This window comes from Malaya genurostris, chromosome 3 (assembly GCF_030247185.1).
Source record: "Malaya genurostris strain Urasoe2022 chromosome 3, Malgen_1.1, whole genome shotgun sequence".
NCBI lineage: Eukaryota > Metazoa > Arthropoda > Insecta > Diptera > Culicidae > Malaya > Malaya genurostris.
This window is the reverse complement of record NC_080572.1, coordinates 211,986,369-212,003,925: the sequence shown is the minus strand read 5'-3', so window position 1 is coordinate 212,003,925 and position 17,557 is coordinate 211,986,369. Positions and strand designations below refer to the sequence as shown.

The window sequence follows — 17,557 nt, the reverse complement described above, 5'->3', positions numbered from 1 at the left end:
TCAAACCAGATTATATTATCATACGGATACGCATAAATCATCACACAAAGAATGAAGTCATTCTCTGTCTTTGGCAAACTAACTGGAAATGCTAATCTTGTACCTAGAACAAATAGTTTTCTAGTATACAAACATCGTACCTCCTTCATGATACATGTGATATTGCTAAAGATTGTCACATTCGCCGATTGAGTGTATCACGTACACTTGATAATCGATCTAGAAGACTGAATTGATAGGGGAACCTATTACCGTTGACTCATGCACATATAGTACCAGAAAAGGATCCCCTCTTATCAATAACCAAAACAGGTAAATATCTAAAAAATTGCACAAAATTGATTAGATACGAAAAATTACTTCTCTAGCTCAGCTGAGCCAATGGATCATTTTAGTACAGTCACGAATGTAGTCACCATGATTCGTGCCAATTGCAATGAAATGTTTCTTGAACTATTATCTTTTACCTGAAATCACAAAGTAGGCAATCCTATCACATTGCAATAAAGCACTGAAATCTATAGAAACGTTAGTTCTACAGGAATTATTCTTAATTCATCTCATCGAATGCGCTTCAATTAATGTCTCTATGGGCACACTATCGGCTGATCACGCTTTTCGGCCACTATCTTCCGATCATTTCCGATGGAACATAATTTAACCAAAGGCAGCGCGAAGATATAAAGCTATAAAGATCATTATTATTGTTATTATGTCGTTTAGTTAAACCCCAGCTTTAAACCACCGTATATATTATTCCAACTAATGACCCGAAATGAAAAAAGGCACTCAGATTTAAGTGGATCCCGTTATCTGAATTGATTAATTCATAAGAACATAAGAAAGATACAACATACAATACTCCTTAATCAGAAAGACTCCACGATTAACCCTTCCGGATTGGTTTCACTATAAATTAACATATACTCGAGTTCCTAAATCTTCAATCGAACACAACAAAAGGAAACCTGTTTGTTTCCTGACTGTGTGTAGGATTGAACTCGCCTCGTGTCGTTTGAAACGCATCCAAGCCCAATGCATCTTTGTTAATAATAAAACTGTTTTTGAGATATCAGGTGCAAGAATCACAGTCGCCACGAATGAATAAAATAGTACTATTATCCATAGGAGAAACATCGACACTCAATTAAAAGAAAACGTCGTCGTTGTGGATTTGAAAGTAAACGATCGTGCGCAACAACATATGACACGGCGTGTGTATCGTGATCAATAGCAAGTCTTCAAAATGACATGTAACTATGAGCATGGTGAAGTGAGTATTCTAACTGTATCATTAAATAAGCTGCTCTAGATGCAAGGACGTAGAGCTTATGGACATGCCAGATATTTCCGTAACACGACAGCACAGGGAGAAATGCGGAAATGTTTGAAATCATGTATCCAACCTACGCATGCGAGCGTAAGTTTGATCCTTCCTCTTAAAGCAAATCTACTTCAGAAACCTATTGATTTATGTGGCTGAATCTTGTCTACTCTGCACTCAAAACATTTAATTGAATTGAATTTTTGTACCTAAAACCTACATTCATTGCAAGAAAAGTATGGACTAATTACTTACTTTATTATAGTGCAGCATACATGGAGTGTCTCGTAACGCTATAATAACTTTCATTATAGGACTATAGTAATAAAAGACCCTTATTCGTATTACCTTCATTTGTTTTAGATCTAACATTACTGTTCAATGCATTGATTTGGAAAATATGAAAAAAACTAAAGCATCCTGTTCGATTTTCTACAATAACGAACTTATTTGTTTTGCCCATCAATTATTTCCTAAAGAGTGTATTCGAAAACAATGGCACACCGAAAGTATTTTGTAGCATTTAAAGCATATAAATAAAAGACATGAAAATTTGAATAAATTATACTTATAGAGTATTGTTTACATCTGCCAAGTGTCACAATTATTCATACAGAATAACTATGAAATTCCCATCGGTAACCCATTTTCTTTCCCATCGATAAAGACGTTTGAGAATAACCGAGAACTCATAGGGAACGATGTTCAAAGTTCGGGGCAAAATTAAAAATTAAAACCAATAATCAAAGTGAGATCTGCTATATCTCTTCAGGTTGATAGGATAAAAAATATTTGTTGCATTCCAATTTTCGTGTCGTTATATTTGCAACGATAAAATACTGCATATATTTCACACTTATTTTGTAGTTGTAATGCATATGAAAACCTAAGCGAAGATTTCTAGCGGTTTTTGTGATAACAACCAATAAGCAGTGATGACCCAGCACACGAACCAGCTCTCATGCAATCCGTGTGTTGTACCTTTTCAAAAACACGCAAACGAAGTCTGAAGCACACGCTCGTGTGCCGTGTTGCTACTAGATCGAGAGTCGTATGCTTCGAAGAACCAGCTCGCGATTCTGGCTCATCTGCTGGCTCATGAGCTGGAATGGGGAGCTAGCTCGAGAGCTGACTAATGTGCTAGCTCACGAGCTGAGTTGAGTGTCCGTTTTTTTTAATTTAATAATATAATATAATTTTTTAACACACAGTGCCTGCGCTTGCATTTTCTCTTGTCAGTAGATGGACTACACAAATAGCACACGCTCATGAGTCTGGTTTGAAAAGCACAACACACGAGTTTAATAGGCACACACTGCAGGTATAGAGCAGCTCGTGTGCTGAGCTCGGACATCACTGCCAATAAGCAACCTATCAACATACACTTTGAAGAGGAATTCCGAAAGATTCGGTCCTCACTGAGAGTAAGCCATAATAGAGTGAACAAAAGAGAAATATTTTATTGGCGACTATCACAAAAAAAAAACGCGTAATATTGGCTCAGATCGCATCGCAATACGGTAATTGATTTCGTTCGGTGAAAAAAAAACATCCTCATAAAACTTGCGTTCTCATAATCACTTTCTGACGTTTTCGGGTTCGGCTTCGGCTGGGTGATATACTAAAGGTAAATAATCATCAAAGAATTGCATGGTCATTTCAGTGGAGTAATAATCTTTCGATGTTTACCAACGATAACCATGAAAATCACACACCGAAACAATATTACTTAACAGTTTCCTACGCTGGGACTTATGAACCTTGATCATTTGGATTTCATTATCGGTGTATTTCGTGTGCATTTGTTAAGATTTTTTATGTTAGTCTAATGGGATGCATTGAAAAGGTGTAATATACAGTTCAAGCTCATTACAAACGTTTTTGGTTTCAATGTCGGTACGGGTAGAGATTTTAATTTTTTATCAGGTACGGTTTGGGCTCGGGCTCATGAATTTTCATACCCGACTATCTCTAGTGTAAAGCTGAGAGTAGGATTTATGGTGTTCGGAAGTGTTTTTTACAACCAACCATGTCGATCCAAAACATCGTTAGTAAATCCAGTGCATCTGGATTACACCAGAAAGCAAAACGACGTAGCAAACAGTGATGGTATTTAACTAAAGTAATAACACACCAGTGTGTAAGTTTCATTTCTACTCTGCGGATGCATACGGTGGACACAAAAATGAAAGCGCACTTCTTCTCAGTGTCCATTAGACAGACTTTGAGTGTGTGCTTGTGTTGAAAAAATGCAGGTGCAAGAGAATCACATTATCTGAGCATGAATCGCTATCACGAGCTCTCGTCTAAATACACCCAAGTGATTTTAAGGAGTGTATCGAAAATAAGCTATCCACATACATTTGTGTTGTACACATGTATTTGTGATGTTTTTGCCTTTCTTTATAAAAAGGTATTAGAATTGCTGGAATACCGACTTTCGAACGGAGCATCGGAGATTCATAGTGTTATATACCATTCGACTCAGTTCGACGAGATCGGAAAATGTCTGTGTGTGTGTATGTGTGTGTGTATGTGTGTACCCTTTTAGAAGATATTTATGCGCGCTCAATTTTCTTAGAGATGGCTGAACCGATTTTAACAAACTTGGGCTCGTTTGAAAGCTACTGTCGGGCCATTCATCAAGTTCAAAGATCAAATGGCTGTGACTTTTGGTTCCAGAGATATGATGGTATAAATGACGTAACCGAAAAAACACGTTGATTTTTACCGCTTTTATATATATATATATATATATATATATATATATATATATATATATATATATATATATATATATATATATATATATATATATATATATATATATATATATATATATATATATATATATATATATATATATATATATATATATATATATATATATGTATATATATATATATATATATATATATATATATATATATATATATATATATATATATATATATATATATATATATATATATATATATATATATATATATATAAGCGTGCCAATATTTTGGGATCACCTCTAATTTCTTAAAGCGCTAGTGCTCCAAAGTTTAGGCACCTCGAAAAATATCCTCATGCAAAATTTGAGCTAAATCAGACATGCGTACAGGTGCTGCCTGGCGGTTAAGGTTTGAAAATTTTCGATCTTGAAAAAGCACAATAGGGGGAAGTACATGAAATTTCCGAAATCGAAAATTTTTTTTGATGCCAAAAATTTTTAAATTTTTGAAAAAATCGACTTTCAGGGACTTATCGGGTATACAACTTTGCTTCTGCCGTTTTCCGATAGGTGGCTGTACCGGCTGAGGCTGGTCAAAATATATAAACGGTAATGCCTTTAAAGTGAGTATGTACAGTGCCTAACGAATTGTCATCGCCGTTTCAGTGACTGTTGTTCTTGTTTTCGTAATATTCACGCTCGAAAATGTCTGTTTATGTGCCCAATTCTCGCCATTTGCGGGAAGTTTTACTTTTCTGTTACAATTCTAAAAAAATGCAGCTGAAGCGCATCGAATGCTCTCAGAAACTTACAGTGATGCTGCTCTGAGTAAAAGAACGTGTCGGGAGTGGTTTCAACGTTTTAAAAATGGTGATTTCGATGTCGAAAACAAACATGGTGATGGAAGAGAAAAACCCTAGGCTTTGGATGATGAGCTACAGGGTGCGTACCCCCGCTTGGTGGATGGGGGTGGGAGTCAATTTACACTTCGCGTATTTACAAAGTCTGACCATACCGAGATCGATCGTTAGCTCATAAATTTAAAAGATGAAAATTATTGTGTTGTCTGAATCGATCACGGAGTGGACAGGACTAATAATGCTTGAAATTGACAATAGGTCATTAGGTGGTTTCGAGCATTCTTATGCCTGGAATTGGTCACCAATTTGAATTATTTTGATCCAGTTGGGATGAATATTAATATATCATATTCGTCCTGAGCTTGGTGAATTTAATTCTAAAAGGAGGACTATTGTTATCAGGAATAGGAGTAAATTGATATCCTATGAACCGTTTAAGAACTTTCAAACCTTTCCGATCCGGCTCGGTATCGGTAATGTTTACAAATTGCAATGATGACGAAACTGATTAATCAAGTGCGAATACACTCTCATATCGGGAAAGGTTTGAATGTACTTAGATTTCTCAAACTTGGACACAGATGTCACCTTCTAACTAAGAGTGTGAGATGTGTGTTTCTGGAAGAGAGCGGTTCACGTGGACCATTTCATCCAATCACACCTAGTATTTCTTCACGAAATACATGTAGTTCTTGTTTCCTGGATGCGTGCTCAACACTAGAAGGCCCAACACTTAGTTTAGACCTAGACTGCTCAAAGGCAGTCAGAATGATGGAAAGAGAGAAAGTCAATAATATAAACTGTGACAGAATAAATAAAAGCTAGTGCAGTATTCCTAAGTGCATATATCGGTAAATAAAGAATTAAAAAAGTTCACAGAATTTCACGCGGTCCTTCCATTGTTTACATATTGTGACTTTCCTGGGCAATCTAGTGTTAAATGCGCATCCTTACATTATATAATTTAACAAGCTTACTAACACCTAATTTTCTTTTATTCTTATCACGAGAAAATATCAAAATAAAAGATTATAGACAAAAACGATATGGATATACTAGGATGCTACAGGAATACCAAAAGGAAATTGAAAACAAATCAAGAGCCCCAGTGAAACGACGAAACATTGGTATGTTATTGTAATAAATCTTTTGATGACATATTAACTTTTGGTAAGTCACAATATTTCTATTTTTATTATTACTTTTATTATTATCATTATTATTATTGTTGTTGTTATTGTAATATTATAAATATTTATTTCTTTATTCTTGATAAATTATCACATTGAGATATTAACAGGTTTCTCCGGCATAATAAAAAAGCGATGCAATGGGGAAAAGGAAATGTAACGTAACTTCGACAAAGATAGAATTAATCAGAGCAGATTAGAATGGATAGTGTTAGTAGATCAAACATAACTACATCTGTTTAGGAACTTTAAAGTAATAATCGTTTGTACCGCTTCAGACATATAAGACTATTTAGGAAAGCAGGGACAAGACCGAAGCGGATACAATGCGAAATTTGCAAAGTTTCATCGACGAGGACATTTAAGACACAGAAGCAGCTGGTAGGATGACAAAATACGAATACGACAGAGACGCACGACTCAATGATTGACTGGTTACAGGGTGAAGCACACACTTCCTGCTCAAGTGACAAATTCTCTGGCGAACTTGCAATAGAAGATACTCGTATCTTTCGTTGCAAATTGATAGCCGCAAAGGAATCTGTCGCTTGGGTTACATGCTGGAGGATTTCCTCCTTCGTTACTAGTGTTCATTTGGGCACCATAGCCTAGTTCGTCTGGTATGGAAAGTGTGGATCGTTGTAACCACCCCCCTCGGCCAGAGCAGCCCATAAAGGGAAAAAAAAAAAAAAAAAAGAAAACAAACATGGTGATGGAAGAGAAAAACACTTCAAAGATGAACAACTAGAAGCATTGCTTGATGAAGATTCGTGCCAAACTCAGGAAGAGCTTGCCGAATCGTTGGGAGTGAGTCAGCAAGTCATTTCAAAACGTCTCAAGGCCAGAAGGAAGAAAACTGGGTGCCTCACGAGTTGAAACCGAGGGACATCGAGCGCCGTCTATTTGTATGTGAGCAACTGCTTCAAAGACAAAATCGTAAGGGGTTTTTACTTCGAATCGTAAGCGGTGATAAAAAGTGGGTTCGATACGATAATCCTAAACGCAGGAAATCATAGGGAAATCCCGGGCATGCAACTTCGTCGAAGGCAAAAGCGAATATTCACGGCGCCAAGGTAATGGTTTGTATTTGGTGGGATCAGCTCGGTGTGATTCACTACGACCTCTTAAAACCAGGTGAAACCATCACAGGAGATCGCTACCGAACGCAACTGATGCACCTTAGTCGCACGCTAAATAAAAGTGGCCACAATATCAAGAGCGACATGACAAAGTCATCCTCCAACACGACAATGCTCGGCTTCACGTCGGAAAAGTGGTCAAAAAGTACCTGGAAACGCTGAAATGGGAAGTCTTGCCCCACCCGCCGTATTCCCCAGATGTCACCCCTTCTGACCTCCACCTATTCCGTTCGATGGCACACGGCCTCGCAGATCAACATTTTCAATCCTTCAAAGAGTTGGAAAAATGGATTGCTTCATGGATAGTGTCCAAAGAGGATTCCTGTTTTCGAACCGGAATCCGAAAATTGCCGGAAAGATGGGAGAAAGTTGTCGCTAGCGACGGACAATACTTTGAATAATACATATGTAAGCACTTTTTCGCCATAAAGCTTTTAATTTTGGAAAAAAACGGCGGAAGCAAAGTAAGGAACTCTCAGAAAGTCGATATTTTCAAAAAAAATATTTCGAGATGACACTAAATCTCAACGTTTCATGCAATTCTAAGACTTTTGGCATCAAAATTTTTTTTCAATTTCGAATATTTCATGAGACATGTAAAGGAGGACTCAAAAACCCTTCCAGGTCCACAATACTTCACTGTCGTCATTGGGGAGGATGTGAGCGATGCGGACAGGTCGATTCAAGTGTAAAAATTGGCTTGCGGAAAAGGGTATACATTTCGTTGAGAAAAATATCAATCCACCAAATTGCTTTCAGCTTCGACCCATTGAACGTTACTGGGCAATCGTGAAGAGGGTCGTCAAGAAGACTGGTAAGGCAGCTGGGAACACGCAGGAGTTGAAAATATTGGGCCCAAGCGTCCAAAAAACGCGATGCAACACTTGTCCGGAACTTGATGAAGAGCGTTCGATCAAAAGTTCGAAAATTCGTGAAGGAATCCGGTTTTCATTATGCTCAAGTTTAAATGCCGTTTTTCATCATAATTTGAAAGAAAATCTTCTGGATAACTTATTTTCGATACACTCCTTATACTACATTAGACTCCTGCGAAAAAAACCAACTCGTTTGTTTAAATTTTATAAGATTTTTGTAATATCAGCATTCACTAAATCTTATGATTATCATGAACAGAATTCAATAGCTTTATGATTGTAACCATTATTCTAACCGGCTTTTATCGAATCGAAGAACGCTCTCTAGCAACTCTTCAAACGATTCAATCAGTGCCATCAAAGAGAGACGGATATCATCTCAGCAACAAAAAACCGGCATGGTTCATTTAACATAAAATGGACACCAGTACGAGAGCGAATTTCTCTCGATGACCCGTCTGAGCATCACGGGTTAGCACCCTGCTGTGGGGATTCGCACTGGAGCAACAAAGGGTTGCTCATTCTCGTTTTACGATCCGGTTTCATACGGGCAGTGGATAATTGCGATAGAATCATTTAGCTATTGCCGCTCATTCTAACTATGTGCAAATAACCTGTGTCTATGTAAATGTCTGTGAATGCTCCACACCAGGGTTTTGAAATATTGTAACCTAGTAGGGTCGTGAAATACTCAGAGTATGAAGTGGAGCGAAGAAATGTAGAAAAATTCTCTTGCGGTTCATGCATTGAGAGGCAGCGAGTTCTTGTAGCATCTTCTACCAGATGGAAAATCTTGTATACAATGTAGAGAAATATCGAGCCGCTTTCTGCCAAATTATCGTCAATCACCAACACTGATAGTAACTATTCATCTTGTATACTGGTACGGTAATGGGCATAACTTGTGCTAATGAATTTCAACAGTAATTTTGTCACAGCTCAGCACAATGTCGTTGATCTATATAGACTTCGAAACAAATGTTCCATAACAGATGGTTTCGGTCTATAAATTGTGTATTAGTAATTAAAAAACTCATTTTCACACAAAGCACGTCCGTAAAACACAGAGCACTAAGAATTCGAAATCCGACGAGTGAAAAATACGAGCATCTACTTTACTTTACTATCCAAAAAGGTTACATTAGGAAGTGATGCCATCCTTGAAAAATCGTATCTGTCATATTGGTTTAAGAAACGTCTTCGCTTTTCTCTTGCTGTACACCCAAACCTCCATTTACGAACCTTATATATGTATGTATGTATGCTTACACACTCACTCGTTTGCGTATATGTGTATATATTTTACTTCACCAATATTTACATGTATTAGGAAATAGAAATATTTGCACACATGATTACGTATATTAATACATATATACATATATAAGTTACGTAAATGGAGGTTTGGGTGTACCGTTTGCTTTAAGTATTTCCATTGTTTAGGTTTAGGAAACTCATTAATATTGTTTCTACAGACCGTGATGAAGTGCCAGTCAAAAGTAACTACTCTTGATGTGATAAAGCTAAACTCAGAAGGCTAACCGGATAAACCGAACAATGTGCATATTCGGATTGTTCAAATATTACATTAATCAATTTCTTAGTAATTTTGCAAGAAGCAGCAACTATTTGAATCTACTTTATCGAATAAGATTTTCATGTGTGTGACGATGATATTTTAGAACGTTTTAAGCACTAATGGAAAATTGATGAAAAAACGATATTAATCCCCAGTCAGTGACAATGGAGTAAAGTTGAGCCACAATCGCATCATTTACTTTTCATTTTCACTCCGGACGTCCTCAGAGTAAAGCGGGCCATTGAGTGTTTGTAAGAAACCTTGCAGTAAAACAGCAAATATTGGTTTTAGAGTGCTCAAATCTTAGTGTCTAATAGTAACGCTGTGTTCAACAAACAAATAGACAAAAACGGATTTCAATTCGTGAATTTTACAGTTTTAATTTATCTTACTTATTTAATAGCATCCCATGGTTTAGTTGATTATTTTAACATCTGTGAGTATTTGTTAAAGTCCAAGTAAAATGTAGCTCTAATTATTTGAATTAGCGAACCTATCAATTTAAGCTCCGGATCATTTTCAGCACCCAGTTACTCAACTTAGTAACTTAATAGGTCCAACAATCTACACGTCGATCGAAGAAGCTTTAAGCCATGCTGAGGCGGTCAACCGTTGCAGCATTGAACTTCGAGCTCGCTGATGTGTGTTCAGCACATTTGCGAAACTTTTTTTTTTTTGAGTGTTCAATTTGTGTTGCTAATTCCGTGCCATTCGTCAGCAATCTCAACAACGGCAGACCGATCGAATATAGAGGACATTGGGGACAAATTGGTTTCTGGGAGTCAAGATTTCGAAAATTTTTTTGCAAGCTCAAATCAGAAAACAGTTAAGCACGTTATGTTTCAGAATTACTAGATAGAGTACAACCAACCGTTAAAAAAACGACATCTTCTAAGTAAACGTCCTCCGTTCACAATCTTCCTTAATATTTTAATTGAACTTGCTGCCATTCAGCAATCGTGAAACTGATTTGATCAGCATGTCGCGTGGTTGGCGATTGGTTTCATTGGTCCAATACTATGCCGAAAATGATGCATGCGAAGCTAGAGGTTGCATTACGTGAACTTTTGTCTGCTGTTCAATAAGTTCGATTAAGAGTGCTCAACGCAAAGTGAAGGGAAATCTCGAACCAGCCTACAAACTGGAACAAGTATTTACAATTAGTTGTCTTTGTCTCTATTCGTCGATTTGCATGTTTTTTTTTGCATGGGAATAGTTTCGAAACTCTACCCCAATTCGGCCATTTAATAAATTTGAAATATTGATATTTTACCAATCAAAACTCGAGCTAACTAAATCAAACAATGTGAATTCCTGTACAAGGATTTCTCCAACATTTTTATGTGGATTTTTTTATTAATTTTATTTTTTATTGGTGTAATGATGCCTTTCTCATATCAATCATACTATCATATATGATACTGTGGTATTCTTCAAAACAATTTTCTTCGATTCTTAAAAGAATAACCGAAATCGGTTTGTTTAACTGTCTACTGATAACAACTATCAATTGGAAAAGATTTGAGATCGAATTAGAATTTTTTTTAAGGTTTTTCCCCATTTTCAGTGATGGTATACAATTTTTAACCCAATTTACCCTATATTTCCGGATCCGGAAGTCGGATCCGCATGAAATTCAGGAATTACGCATGGGACCACAGGACCTTTCATTTGAACCTAAGTGGAAATCGGTTCAGCCATCTCTGAGAAAAGTTAGTGCACTTATTTTCACAATTTTTTGCACATTTTACCCCATAATTCCGGAACCGGTAGTCGGATCCAAATAATGTTCAGGAATTTTGTATGGTACCACCTTTCATTTGAATCTAAGTTTGTGAAAATCGTTAGTGCAAAAAAACACACAAAATCACACACATACACACACAGACATTTTGCGTACTCGACGAACTGAGTCTAGCTGCTTCATTGCCTTCGCTCTTGGTAGTAAGCAAGTTCGAACGAATAGAATTATAAATGGAGTAAAGTATTAAGGAGTGTATCGAAAATAAGCTATCCAAAATTTTTTCTTTTAAATTATGATAAACAACGATATTTTATTCAAACTAAAAATTGCTCCTTTATTGTACGAGGTTGGTATATGACACTCGGCCCTCCGGGCCTCGGTTCTAAAGTCGGTTTTCACAGTGATTGCACAGTGATCTATATGAGAAAGGCAAAACTTATTTTGTTTAACAGTTTGTGATGAACTGTTATGACATTACGCCCTTGAAAATGAAAATGTTACACTTATCAGTCTGTAATGCCGGAATTGAAAGTCGTTTTCGAATAAAGTGCGTTTATATGGGATTGTAAGATCTTTCATTTAATTTTCATAAAACTTATGAAAATTGGATGAGCGGTCTCTGAGAAACTCAAGTGCCTTTATATAATTTATTTTGTACATAGCACGCTATGGGACGTCGTCTCTGAGACATCTGACATGAGAGTAAATTTTTCATTTTTGTTTTGCACATTTTACCCCATTACTCCCGAACCGGATAAAATTCAATAGCAGGCTATGGGACCAAAACACCTTTCTTTTGAATCTAATGTCGTTTTCGCTTGATGACAAACCTAACCAAGTTTCCACTCTAACTGCTGTCAAACCGTTTCTTTGAAGTCGGTTTCGAACCTAGTTTCAGCGTTGTTGAACTGAAAATCAAGTCAGTTTCGAAGCTGGTTTTAATATCAGGTTTGTTCAAACCCCCGTTGCTAAGTGCGAAATCAACACAGTTTCGTGAAAAATGTTTATTTGATGAAACTACCCTGGGTCAGTTTTAGTTTTTTCAAGCGAAAACGACATAAGTTTATCAAAATCGGTACAGCCATTAATCGAGTGCACATTTTTGTTACATACATACACACATACATATACACACACAGACATTTCGCGAACTCGATGAACTCGAATGATATATGCCACTCGACCTTCCGGGTCTCAGTTAGAAAGTCAGTTTTCAAAGTAATTGCATAGCCTTTCTATATGAGAAAGGCAAAAACAATAAAACCCCACGATGGTTGCAAAAACAACAGCTAGGGCGGATTGATGAACGCACGCACGAATTATGAACCATTGACCCTCAACCTGCGATGTTTAGGACTAAAAGTGCTTCTGCTCCAAGAAAAAAATAACGAGATACAGTAATAAAAAGACATATTTTTGTTTTCTTTTTGCATTAAAACTAATCCGGTTCTGTTGAGCCGTTAGTAGAGATGGTCGGGTTTAAGGTATTTGAACCAGAAACCCGACCCGAACCCGTACCCAACAGGTACGCGTTGGGTTCGTGTTAAGAATATTTGTTTCCCGTGTTCGGGTAACGATTTTTCCATTTTAAACGGGTACGAGTCGGGTTCGGGTTTCAAAACTTGGTCGGGTTTCGGGTATTGGAACCCGACTACCAAAGTTTTTCCAGGTTCGGGTCGGGTATGGGTAAAGATCTTTATTTTGCATTGAACCGCCAACCTGGGAAACATTAACATACTGATTATTAACAGTAACAGTTTCTGCCGCAGACTTGTCAGACAATATTGGCAGAACCGGTTTTATTCCATGCATTTTCTGTTCCAATTCATGTCTATTCTTAGTGAACATTTTTGTAGAGAGCTTTTCAACTATATTCACACTGGAAAGCAGAATGAAGAATTGACAGAAGATTTTAGATCAGCTCAAAATATCTGACGAAGTTTATTAAAATATCCGAGAGAATATATGAAGGAATGCGATTTTAAAAAATAATTTTATTAGCTGCGAGAATCTAGCCAAGTTTCTGTAGGTTTCACGGGTACCTCTCTGCTTGTGAGGAATTCTGACAGACTGACTGAAATCTAGTTTCCGGTTACTGTCTAAATTTTGTCATTTCCTCGCCGGTCAAGCGCTTCCTTTTATTTTTGCCATGAATATTTCACAGATAAAAATATTTTGTGATTTTACATTTATTTTCATGCACATATTTGGAGCAGGCAATTAAATAGAAATTTACATTACAAAACGAAACGGTTTGTAAATATACAGTCTTTTTGGATGAAAAACTAAATGAATTTTAATGTAATTTTACATCAATCATGGTTTTAAATCAGATTTTCGTTTCAACTGATGTCTATTTCATAGTACTATCGGTTTACATGTCGTGTAAGTTTCATCTTTTCTTTCTGTGTTTATTAATCAAGCATGTACCAAAAATTATGAGACCAGATAGATATTCCTTTATATATGACTAAATAATTTCATCAACACTTAACATTTTTGTTGTGCAAATTTGATTTCTATTATAACATAACCGAATAGTAACTGATTTAAACCGGTTATGATACCCCTGTCTGGCAAAAATCCGACAGAAGCGGAACCGGTAATAATCGCTAGGTGAAATTCTCTACCAGCAATAATCATCGCATTGTTGCCAACCTTCTGCAGGTTCTTAATGGCATGTTCAGGTGTGTTCTAGTTCTAGATGCATAATTTGTGTCAGTTTTTAAATTTGAATCTGAATATTATAACAAAACAAAAATTTTGCAACCCAAGTAGCGTTTCACTCGTCTTTCAAATATAGGGAATAAAGAACGGCAGCGTTTACCAGTTTTAAATATGACAGTAAAACTGTTCGAATAAATAATCCTAAAACTTTTGTTTCCGTTCAGTTCTATTATCCATCTCCTATAGAAAATTTACAGCTGCTGAATTCGCCATAAGCAAGCGGTAATTAAGGTTATAAGTGATCGCGACGATCTGAATAAGCGTTAATTGCGTTTGAGTTGATCGTTGATTAGTAGAAGATAATTCTGATGTTTATAAACATAGCTTAAATGCAATTGCAGTTTTAACATCTGTTTTCTGTGGATTGATAATATGAATCGGAATTTATTCAGGAATTTTCAATATATTCGATTCGATCAAGGTGATTAACAATGATTAACGAGTATAAGGAACTGGTAGATATTATAGTGTCAATAGGACTACACCTGACCATGAAATAGTCATGTACGCTTTTACGAATCTGCTACGAAGTCTTTTGAAACAGAAGATCAATTTCCGCATCAGAATCTAGCACCTTGACTTTGCTGTGCATCAGAATCTAGCACCTTGACTTTTCTGTTTCTAACAACCAAAATCAATGCTACTAGGAATATTTTTTTTTTGAACAAACATCTAGGTGAACGTTAGGCTATAAACCATACAATGTACACAGATAAAAATATTTTGTGATTTTACATTTATTTTCATGCACATATTTGGAGCAGGCAATTAAATAGAAATTTACATTACAAAACGAAGCGGTTTGTAAATATACAGTCTTGTTCAATGAAAAACTAAATGAATTTTAATGTAATTTTACATCAATCATGGTTTTAAATCAGATTTTCGTTTCAACTGATGTCTATTTCATAGTACTATCGGTTTACATGTCGTGTAAGTTTCATCTTTTCTTTCTGTGTAAGTATTCTGAAATCGTTGTCCTGTGAGCCATTTGGGCTATTATACCAATAGTCACCTCGTCAATATTTTTGCTTTGGCTCTAAGAAGTAGTACCGCAGAAAAATTGAGCAATACTAAATTTTTAAAAATGACGCAATATTCCATTCGCACAGAATTTTACATGCTGCGTGTGTAATTTGTACTCGGCTACCAAGTGCCGCTGTATGGATTTATATTTATCAATTATTCAATGAACAGATATGAGCTCTGCGGTCCAGTCGAGTAACCGATGTGCTTGTGATCTGATGTTTCTCGGTTCAAGTTGCGCTGATGCTATCGATTTTTTGTTTTTTATTTCATTCGAATTCAAGACATGTAATTTTCAAATCTCGATTTTCCATATTCTTGAATATAAATTTGTATGAAATACGACGCTCCATTTTTGTGCATCTTATAAGATGTAAAATCACAAAAATGTTTCGAACTGTGTATATTATGTAGTAGCCTATTGGCATTTTCACTTCGATTTTGGATGTTTCAACCATGCGATCAAACCTTTTCCAATCAGTAAACACTCATCCTAGGTGCGGAGGTCAAACTTGAGTGCCCTGCGTATCAGGTGAATACGTTTCGTCGCTTCTTTTACTGCATTATGTGCATTGCTGTTCATCGAAGAGTTTCTAGACGGGAGAAATCTTTTAATTCTGAAAATTTATTCCAAAAACAGACGGAAAACCACAGACAGACATGAATGACACTGGAAAACTGGAAACATAAACACTATTTAAAATTGCTTCCCTCACCAGAGCCACAGGTGGCCTTCATTCCATAGTAAAAGCTTACACACATTTTATTTTTCGTATTGCTGCTAAGCAACAGTAAACATATCCGCACTATAGACAAAAACATGTGACGTACGAAGTCAGCTGTTTTGAATTCCCACATACGAATATCATCCAACATAAAAACAGGATTCAACTTACGACACACCGGAGCCGATAGACAAACGTACTTGTGTACACTTTACCGGCACTTTCTATGTCGTTCACTGTTACTCAGTTCTGCAAGCTAGAAAATATAGCAGAAAGCATAGATTTCCAGGCGGACTACGTGACTGCACGCTATGCTAGAATGGCGCATGCACATGGGTGTAGCCTTTTTCAGCATGTTATTGTTCATTTCGGTAAAAGCGCGCAATGAAGGTGAAACAGCACGTCTTTTTGCCGGATGTATAATAAAAGTACTTCAACGCTTTCTTATCTACTTCTCTTACAATTGACAAGTTCAAGCTGTCAAGTGAAATCGTCATTTATGTACATTGAAAGAAACGTAACATAAATAGAAATATAAATACAATACAGCATGCCTTGCATTCTTTGCCTTGGTAATAATTAACCTTTTCAATCTGCAAGTTATTCTGACCTTATGCACGGGATTTGAGAATCGAACCCGGGTAGGCTGCGAGAAAGGCGATCGTCTTATTACCACACCCACTTTTTCAACATCTCTTCTGAATGGTTATACGAATTGATCAACCTGTTCATTAAGGTCCATTCAGTTTAGGAAAACAACCATTGCTGAAAAATCGAAGAGCTTTTTTCTCCTATAATGCTTGATGAATTTTTAAGAAATAATCAGTTTATTTATAAAAATGTACCAAACAAGCAGATATTTCTTTTTCGAAATTTCCCCTCAACTGGTTTTACGTTTTGCAACAATGACCATTTTCCTAAGACTTCAAATTGCCCCTCAAAATAATCATTTTTATCACATATTAAATGAAAACTGTCTCATGATTATGTAAGCGTTATAGACCAAATTCGACCATTTTCTTCGCAGGTCAGAGGCATCATTTAAACGAATCGTTGTTTTTTCTTAAAAAACACATTTTTCAAAAGCATTCGTTAGTTGATTTATTTCCGTCGCTCCAAGTCACATTATTCGCATTTTGTAGTTCAATTTTTACATGACAATTCCTTATTCTCTCCAAATTGACAAATATGAGAACATTTTAGCACGCGGTGTAGCTCCGCATAATTTTGAAATAAACTTCAAACTTCGCACTATCAGCGCAGTGTCACGAATTACGTGTAAACTACGTTCGATCACAAGCCACAATACATCACTACCGCATGACCAGACGTATCATTTTGAGAAGAGGGCAAACATGTCTAATTCATTTTTTGCTTCGGTTGCTTTAAATACTTATGTCTAATCCACAATACATTTTCGATGAGAAGAAACTTTAAGCTTTATTTCATAGACCGTGGTTACGATGAATGATTAGAAGTTGTACGCTGAAAAAGACTATACCAACGAATTGTCGTCACAGTGCTGTCGTAATCATATGGATACGAACATTTGTGAACTTCATGAGTTCTGCGATAATTCAATAACATTGCGATAAAATTTTAGTACCTTTTCGGTGTAACATCTTAGTTTTGGCATATTTACTTTCATT

General features: G+C 36.3%; 1 protein-coding gene across 2 annotated transcripts in view; it reads right to left on the bottom strand.

Moving 5' to 3' along the window:
* LOC131434522 (protein cueball-like) overlaps positions 1 to 17,557 on the bottom strand; it is a 41,556-nt gene that overhangs the window by 11,146 nt on the left and 12,853 nt on the right. The window lies entirely within an intron of this gene.